Genomic DNA, 10,000 nt, shown 5'->3' with positions numbered 1-10,000 from the left:
GAACCATTGAGTCTTATGACGGAGAAGGCAAGATTGTTAGTTTTAACTGCACACATAGTACTACGGACAGGATGGTACGGGCTCAGAGTATCTGAATGTAAAGAATGGTCAGAATCGTGAAAAATCTTATGCAATATTCTCAGAAAACTAACTTAACGACACTGTCAGAGATTAATTTCTAGACCAGGAATAAGAACTTTAATATTCCTCAAGTTTTTGTCTAACAAACTAAGATAAGAGTCAGCAGATGAAGACCAGGTAGGTGAACACTACCTAAAAGATGGTATGATGAAAGAATGAAAAAAATTTCCTCACGATAGCTTCATAGCCGATAATCAAATTTCTTCCTTATAAGCCAATTTTCTGTAACAATTAAAGAAAAGACAAACCTAAAGCGTTTTCTGAAATTTGCAATCAAGAGTCACACATAGAATTTTATGAGTTGCATTTAGTTAAAAAGACATTGTGAATGCAGAGATCTGGAAGCTGAAGAGCCCTGTCCTTTACTTACAATCATTCTTTGAATTTTATAACAGTCCATCTTTAGCCTTATAACTTGCATCATGCGCTAATTTTAGACAGATCTCTGTTAAGGAATTCAGCAACCTTAGGTCTAAATTCGGGATATGACATCGAAGCAAAGAGAGTAACATCATCTGCATTTGTAGGCAGCTTGCTTTCCAGGCCAATTCGTAAATAGGATGAAAAGTATTGGGCCAAGAACACTACCCTGAAAAACACCAGATAAGACATTATTATAATTATTATGGAGTCCATAAACAACAACTATTTGCAATCTATTACTTAAAAAATGCAATTATGCTGCTAAGAAATTCACTTACTCCCATCATGATTAACACGGTTAAATGCAGCACTGAAATCAAAGACAATAATACAAACTCTCTGATCACAGCCAACGGATTTCTATAAATCTTTGGAGAGTGAAATAAGCGCTTCACATGACCCAATGCCTTTACGAAAGCCAAACTTTTTTTCGGCATACTTACTTAGATGTTTCGCAAAGAGACGTTATTGAAATTGGGCAGTACCCAGTAGCGCTTCAGCTATTAGAAATACTATTACCTAATGCATTGACGTTACCAATTATCTAATAAGGAAAAAAAATATTTTCTATCTTACGACAATAAGACTAACTAAATTAAAAGCTGATAAATAAGACGACTTTCTAAAAAAAAATGCTTTTTTATGCTTACATCTTATCAAGTATCAACGTCCGTGATCATTTTTTTTTATTGGATCGAAAAGGTGAGCTAGTTAGTTTAATTCAGGAACACAGGAATGACAAAGACTGAGTTTCTCATTAATTTGTTTACTGTCAAACACAACATCCAAAAGCATACAACAAGTGAGTGTAGATAAAGATAAAGCTAAAAAGAATTGTTGAGGCTAATTTGTAAAAAAACCAAAATACTTTAATCAAACAATTTGAAGCACATAAGATTAGGAGATAAAAAGTGAAACAGCTATTTCAACTATTCACGTTACCAAAAACTTTTAAGAGTGGCAATGTCCAAAGGGAGTGAGCCCAGAAAATTAATCACCTTTCGTCACAAAAGTGATAAAACGCCAAATGAAAGTTGCATCTCTCAAATACTAATATAAAACAAACATGGTCTCCTAAGTTAATATTGAATCAATCCTCTAGACAACTGGAACGTAACAATGACATGGTTATTTCCAGTGGTTTTTAGATATATGGTTGAAACAATTCTGATTTAGCGTCAATAGATACTCAGTTTCTTGCAGTTTCTTTATCAGTGAAAATTGTATAACGGAAATCCGACAGTAAAACCGCAACCCGTTTAGGTTATTTCAATTTCTCTAAATACCAGCATAATGCATATTATGATTATCGTAAACATAGTAAAACAACAACTTCAAAGGTTTTCTGATCTTATGAAGTACTGTACATAACCTTGATAATAATAATAAAGTTTGCTTATCAAATGCTTATTTATGTTTGTACACAATATATATATATATATATATATATATATATATATATATATATATATATATATATACATATACTGTATATATATATATATATATATATATATATATATATATATATATATATATATACATATACATATACATATATATGATAAATTTTGCACATTTTTACGTGTTTTTCATATTCAAATAAGCCATATATATTTTTGATACATTAATGTCTGGATTCTCTTAACGACCTCGGGATCAGAGCCCCAGGCGAAATCACACAAAGACAAGAGCTTGGCTCCGGCCGGGAATCGAACCCTGGTCGGCAAGCTTGTATAGACAGTGACTAAGCCACTTGGCCACGAAGAAATCTTTCTTCGTGGCCAAGTGGCTTAGTCACTCTCTATACAAGCTTGCCGACCAGGGTTCGATTCCCGGCCGGAGCCAAGCTCTTGTCTTTGTGTGATTTCGCCTGGGGCTCTGATCCCGAGGTCGTTAAGAGAATCCAGACATTAATGTATCAAAAATATATATGGCTTATTTGAATATATATATATATATATATATATATATATATATATATATATATATATATATATATAAAGATATATATATATATACATATATAAAGATATATATATATATACATATATATATAAATATATATTTATATATATATATATATATATATATATATATATATATATATATATATATATATATATAGTGTATTCATTTTTAATAACCAAGACAAGGCTACAAGTAGGATAGCATTTTACAACTTCAATATTGAAGCAAACAGTCAGAATGGGGTCTCTGTTTACACTTGTTTACACTCTCATAAAAGCCCATTGTCCACCTGACAATATACTACTGTAATTCTCCAAGCAAATGGTTTGCTATAAAAGGAGGCTCTTTTACATATGGTAATATCATCTTAAAACTAAACATTCGACATCTGAATGTTTGTTTACGAGTGTGTGAATTGTTTGGTAAAGTATTTACAAATGCAACATCGCAGATCGCACAAGACTGGATAATCTTAAAATGTACTATAATTCCAAACTTACCGCAATGCCTCAAACACTAATTCCCGAATAGCTTCAGAATAAGCATTTTGTCCGTGATGGCATCATTATATGAGACAAAAGCATGATGACGGCGATGGTGCAATGGTTTGCTTACTGTCTTGTGAATAGCAAGATGCCCAACTTCCTGTCAAAAAGGTAAATCTTATCTAAGGATTGATCTTATTGGCATAGCAAAGCAGCTACTTAGAAACGTGTCTAAAGCAAATACTAACTTTAATTTACTATTTCTGTTGGAACTTCCACCATTAACGCTAGAAAACAACGAAACTACAAGCAGAGTTCAACACGCTTTACAATTTTAGTGTGTTTTCATAAGAATAACTGACTGACCGGCAAGGCTGAAAAACGATCCGCTGATGAATATTTGAAAGGGATCAACTCGTGAAACTTCAGCGGTCACTTTCATGCTTTCTAAAATTTCAGTAGAATGTGTTATTAATGAAATTATCAAAATAGTCGCACTATACCAAGAGCTAATCTGGATATAATTAATAACAAGAAATAAAAAAAACCTTAATGATTGTCAGCTAGATCTAGAAGGATTATCACTGGATAGCATGAACACAATAAACTTATACATACAGTACACATTAAATGTAGACAAACAGGTGTATTCTGGCTATAACTCCTTAATAAACAGTTGTGGAAACCAACATTTCATTTCCATACACGGTTGCCACTAAATAAACCCTTATTCGAATGTGTACGGAAAACCATTCAAATCAATAAATCATTGCATACATTTTAGATTTAGACAATAACTGGATTTTCCCTTAACATGTAAAGTTAGTCGACACAGCCACCATTACTAACGCATTTGGAGTTTCTTCACATTTTTAGTCTATCGTTATATCAAAATCGCACATCAGCTTCGACTAAAAGGCATGCAGTAATTCTCCTTTTTTAGACGTCCTAAATAGAAACCGAAAAATTCTCGCTCCATTTATCGCAATTAAGAAATTAAATTGCTTCAAAATTGGAGAGAATTTCCTGTACCTGGAATTATCATTTATGGAATTCTGAGGGAAAATCCATGAAGGTTTTAATAATATGATAATTATAATAAATTAAGAAAAAAGCTGGCATGACTTATTCCTTTACAAATACAATGATATATAGAGTCTGAATCTCCGGTCATTCATGCTTGAAATGTTATTTTCTCGCAATTTCGGTATACGTTTTAAACCATACCTAAGATTATATGGAGTTCTCAAGATTATGAAATCATAAACAAGAGATGACAAAAAAAAAAAAAAAAAAAAAAAAAAAATTGAATATAACACGTATACCATTTCGTTGAAAACAACGAGTGATTGGCTGGGATGTTGTACGTCTTTTTCTCTTCAGATCAGCACATAATCTCAACACGACAGCAATAACACTTACCAATTGGCTTTAGATCTGTTAAATTGTGGACAATATCCATCCCTTCTCAACCACCCTCCTAACATCCGGTTACATGATTCCTAAAGTAGGTAATAGTTACCTTTTCCCAAATTTACCTAGGGGTAGTAGGTACAGCTTATCTCCATCAATACAATTACGCCACATAATACGAACAGGTCTCGGTAACAGACTCTTTCTAGTAATTCCAAAAATGTAATCTTCTTTCTGCTTCTGTTTTCTTTGACACTTACAGCTTTATATTTTTTCTCTTCCTTCGACGCTCCGGTGTCATTCGTTGATTTTAACCTTTATTTTCAGAGCCTCATAAGGTTGGGACTAGAGAAATGTACGACATGGCAGTTCCATTTGGCCTATGAATTAAAGTAAACAAAAATATATGTGAATATATGTATGTGTGTATGTATATATATATATATATATATATATATATATATATATATATATATATATATATATATATATATATATATATATATATATACTTTAACAAAAAATAAAATTATATAAATATATACATATGTATACATATTCAGCATATATATATATATATATATATATATATATACATATATATAATATATACATACATATATATATATATATATATATATATATATATATATGGTATATTTTTCATATTTATACGTGTTTTTCATATTCAAATAAGTCATATATCTTTGATACATTAATGTCTGGATTCCCTTAACGACCTCGGAATCAGAGCCCCAGGCGAAATCACAAAGACAACAGCCGTTCAGAAGCTGTTGTCGTTGTGCGATTTCACCTGGCGCTCTGATCCCGAGGTCGTTAAGAGAATCCAAACATTAATGTATCAAAGATATATGGCTTATTGGAACATATATATATATATATATATATATATATATATATATATATATATATATATATATATATATATCACTATCATCATCATCAGTCGTTATTAGTCCACTACAGAACAAAGGCCTCAGACATGTCCTTCCACTTGCGTCTGTTTATGGTCTTTCTGTACCAGTCTACTCTCGCAAACTCTCGTTTCTCAAGTCATTGTCTTTTCTTCCTTCCCCTGCTTCTTTGCATTCTCTAGGGACACATTCTGTTATTCTTAATGTTCATCTGATTTTTTTCTTACATGTTAGGATATCCTCTACTTTAGTTTCCTTTTTTTTTATGTTCCTCTTTTTTTTTCTCTTGGTGTTATTCCCATCATTATTTTTTCCATAGCTCTCTGAGTTGTAACTAAGTTATTTATGTTCTAAGGCTTTAGTAAGGTTCCAAGTTTCTGATGCACAAGTTAAAACTGGTTGGACCATCTGATTTAATATTATTCTTTTTAGGAAAAGTGCCAATTTACTTTTCATGATCTCATTGTGCCTACCAAAACCTCTCATGAGCATGACGTATAATGAGAATGACAGATAGTAGATAGAGATTAAGGATAACAGAATGGGTCCATAGAGATCGCAAAAAAAGTTGGGTTAGGAAGAGAAGACTATGGATTGACGAGCTAAGGTAATTTGAAGGTATTGAATGGCAATGAAATATCATAAAGAGACCCGGATGGAAGGACGCTAATAAAATAGAAGTTCTCATGTAGGGAGGCTATCCTTCTTCTTCAACATTAGTCTCCCTCAACCTAGCCACAACTCTCTTTAAAAATGACATACGAACTAAATTGTCCATTATTATTATTTCCCAATGTGTATTCTTAATTTCTATCCCTTTGTGATGTTATGGGATATAATTTGTATAATATTTCATCATCATCATCTACTCCTAAGCCTATCTACGCAAAGGGTCTCGGTTAGATTTCGCTAGTCGTCTCTATCTTGAGCTTTTAATTCAATACTTCTCCGTTCACCACCTCCTACTTCACGCTTCATAGTCCTCAGCCATGTAGGCCTGGGTCTTCTAACTCTTCTAGAGACTTGTGGTGCCCAACTGAACATTTCGTGAACAAATATCACTTGGAGAGTACGAAGAGCATGCCCAAACTATCTCCATCTACCCCTCATCATGATCTCATCCATAAATGGCAATCGAGTAATCTCTCTTATAGTTTCATTTCTAAACATGTCCTGCCATTTAACTCCCAGTATCCTTCTGAGGGCTTTGTTCTCATATCTACTAAATCTATTGGAGATCGTTTCATTGTCATACCATCACTCATGTCCATAGAGTCACACCGATCTCACTAAACTGATATATAGTCTGATTTTTATATGTAATTTCAGGTGTTTTGACTTCCAAATTTAATTAACCTAGCCGTTATCTGATTTGCCTTTTGCAATTTTTCACTAAACTTTAATTCTAAAGACCCTGCATTGGAGATCATAGTTTCTAAATACCTAAATAATTATACCTCATAAATCCTTTCTCCTTCCAATGATATTTCATCTACCACTGCATAGTCCGTTCTCATCATTTCTGTCTTTCTTTTATTGATCTTCTGCCCAACCTCGTGTGATATTTCGTGCATTTTGGTAAGCAAGCATTGCAATTCCTGTGGTGTTCTGCTCACAAGGACAGCACATTAGCCCACTTTAGGTCTGCTAAATTCCTAACACCAATCCAGTCCAATCCTTCTCCACCATCTCCAACTGTTCTACCCATTGAAAAATCCATGAGAGAGGATAAACATTATAGGTGACAACACACTCCCTTAGAATACACCAGTGTTCACTGGAAATCCATTTGATAAGACTCCATTAACATTTACTTGGCACTTGCTATGCTCATGAACAGACTTAATAAAATTTACATATTCAAGAGGAATTCCATAATAACGCAGGACTCGCCACAAAATTGGTCGGTGGACACTATCAAAGACTTTTTCATAGTCCACACATACCATCAAAAGGGGATTTCTATATCCTACGCATTTCTGTACAACCTGTCTCAAAATAAAAAGTTTGTTCAGTGCAACTTCTACCTTTTCTAAAGCCAGCTTCTCCATCTCTCAGCTTTTCATCAGTGTCTTTAGAATAAGCATACTATATATTTTCATAACAACTGACGTAAGTGTTATGACTCTGTTATCATTGCAATCAGTCAGGTCTCTCTTTTTTTTTTTTTTTTTTTTTTTTGCTATTTTCACCAACACTCCTAACTCCCATTCCTTCAGGTTTTGTCTCTTCATGCCACATTCTGCATAACAATCTTGTAAGTAGTCCGGGAGTCACTTATTTTCGGCCAGTATCATCTTGGCAGTTATTCCATCGTACCCCAGGGCTTTCCGTGTCCTTAGTTTTTTTCAGGATAGCTTCAACTTCAAACACACTGAATTCATTCATGGGCACAACAAGGTCTTCATCAGCTTCAGGTATATCAATTAAATTATTCCCTTCACATGTCCTATTCATAACCTAACTAAAGTGTTCCATCCAACGTTGTCTTTCTTCATCTGCTATTGCTATAATAGAACCATTTCTCTTTTTGATGGGTATATGCTTATTCTTCTTTGCCCCAGTCAGGACTTCATTAATAATTCTATGAACAATTCTTACACCATAGCCACTTCCTGAATTCATAATAATTACCTTTAAAAAACTTATAAAATAAGAGTATATGTGTATTTATGGACGAATGGAACGAATTGTTTGAATTTACTTTAGTTCTTTTAGAAAAATAAATGTTCTAGGATACAAGCACTTAAGGTTACGAACTTGCTTCCAGAAAGAATTAATCTTCTAACCCAAGGTATATATATATATATATATATATATATATATATATATATATATATATACATACATATATATATATATATATATATATATATATATATAATTACATACACACATACATGCATACACACATATATATAAAATTATTTATATATATATATATATATATATATATATATATATATATATGCAGAAGAACCACTGGGAAAATGAAAATACGAAATATAAGATTAAGTCCTGACTAGTTTCATGATCTTTGTCAGGACTTAATCTTATATTTCGCATTTTCATTTTCCCTGTGGTTCTTCTGCATCAGAGCATCATGTTTTCCTGTGATTTTTACGCATATATATATATATATATATATATATATATATATATATATATATATATATATATATATATATATCAATAAAAAAATTGTGATTAAATCGTGAATTGTTACAAAATTTCCTGCGGTTTACTGACTAGTCGCTCAAAGCATCATTTATTCACATGGGCATGGCGACATTAAATTTAAATTGGTGTTCAAAAACCTAGTTTTGTTCAAGTCCCCTGTAGGCTTGTCACTTCGGTTTAATTCTGTGCGGTCATGACATTTGTATCTGATGAAACAAAATCCCTATTCACCCTAAAAGTTAACATAGCTAATATGTTGTAGCGAGTCGATTTCAACATGACGGATACTTGGAACATCCAAGATTTCTTTGTGGATTTTGCTTTCAGAATACTTCCAAGAGCATAACTGTCATACATGAGTGAATGGGTAGAATTTAGGGCTGAAGCTGAAACTCTATAGCCAATTATATGCAATATCGACATATTTAATGCACATTACGAATTAAGAATTTCTCAAACGAAACCCTAATTTCCTTTTCCCTGACAACTCTGATCATCAAAAGGATAAGGTGCAATTCATTCGAGCCAAAATTAAATAATTTAAAAACAATTTTGGAATGTGACAATAACTCTCCGATGATTCCTCCCAACTTTGGAGTAACAAGCGAAAAAGTGGGACATACCTTTATTAACCAAAGTACTGCACAACAATTTCGTTCACTTACAAAACCCGAACCCCACTTACCTGAAAAAAAAGAAATATTCAAATTAGTTATATAGGCTATTTGTAAGATAACAGCAAACGTACAAAGGTCTCTAATATATCAAAAGAAAGTAAGTTTCAACACAAAAACATTATAATAGTCATGAATGAAAATAAAACTCAAAACTTCAGGCATGCTTCAGTAAAATATATAACCATTATGCGAGGCGCCAGCTAGGTGATAACTGGGAGGCGAGGGTAATGCAACAAACTTTATTTCAACGGAACATTTATTTATATACAAGCCATTCCAAGCAAGAACGCTACGAAAATTCATAAACAATGATTCAGAAAAATATCGACTTAAACAGGTTATCAGTGCGAAGGGAGACAGATAACGATATATAAGAAAAGGGAAAAATAACGATACAGTGTACGAGCGTGTATGATGCACGTGCGGTACACCATAAACTACAGTAGTTCAGTTGGTAGCTCGGTTGTTCGGAATCTCATTCCTAGAGAATATCATAGTAATAGTAATGCTTTCACTCAGGTGGGATGAGGATTTCTTCGTTTAGACTCCATTTGCCAATCATGAAGTCGTTTTATAGATTTTAAAGGAACACTGACCAAACACAAGTGTTATATCATTATCATTAATTACTCTCTCCACATGTCCAGTACATATCCCACAACAATTGACTAACAACTCGGTGAATTATTACAACTAAAGCATACTAGAGTTTTAAGCTGATTCTGTCACACTGTTCGTGGTCTTGAAATCGAATGCGGAGAGAGAGAGAGAGAGA

At 32.8% G+C, this 10,000-nt stretch overlaps 1 long non-coding RNA gene across 1 annotated transcript in view; it reads right to left on the bottom strand.

Annotated features, from left to right (window-relative positions):
• The window catches only part of LOC137651961 (uncharacterized), a 615,344-nt gene that overhangs the window by 288,828 nt on the left and 316,516 nt on the right, over nt 1-10,000 (bottom strand). The gene's annotated exons all lie outside the window — the stretch shown is intronic.

Source organism: Palaemon carinicauda, chromosome 13 (assembly GCF_036898095.1).
Source record: "Palaemon carinicauda isolate YSFRI2023 chromosome 13, ASM3689809v2, whole genome shotgun sequence".
Taxonomy (NCBI): Eukaryota; Metazoa; Arthropoda; class Malacostraca; order Decapoda; family Palaemonidae; genus Palaemon; species Palaemon carinicauda.
Note: the sequence above shows the minus strand (reverse complement) of the source record. Positions and strands in the feature narration are given on the sequence as shown.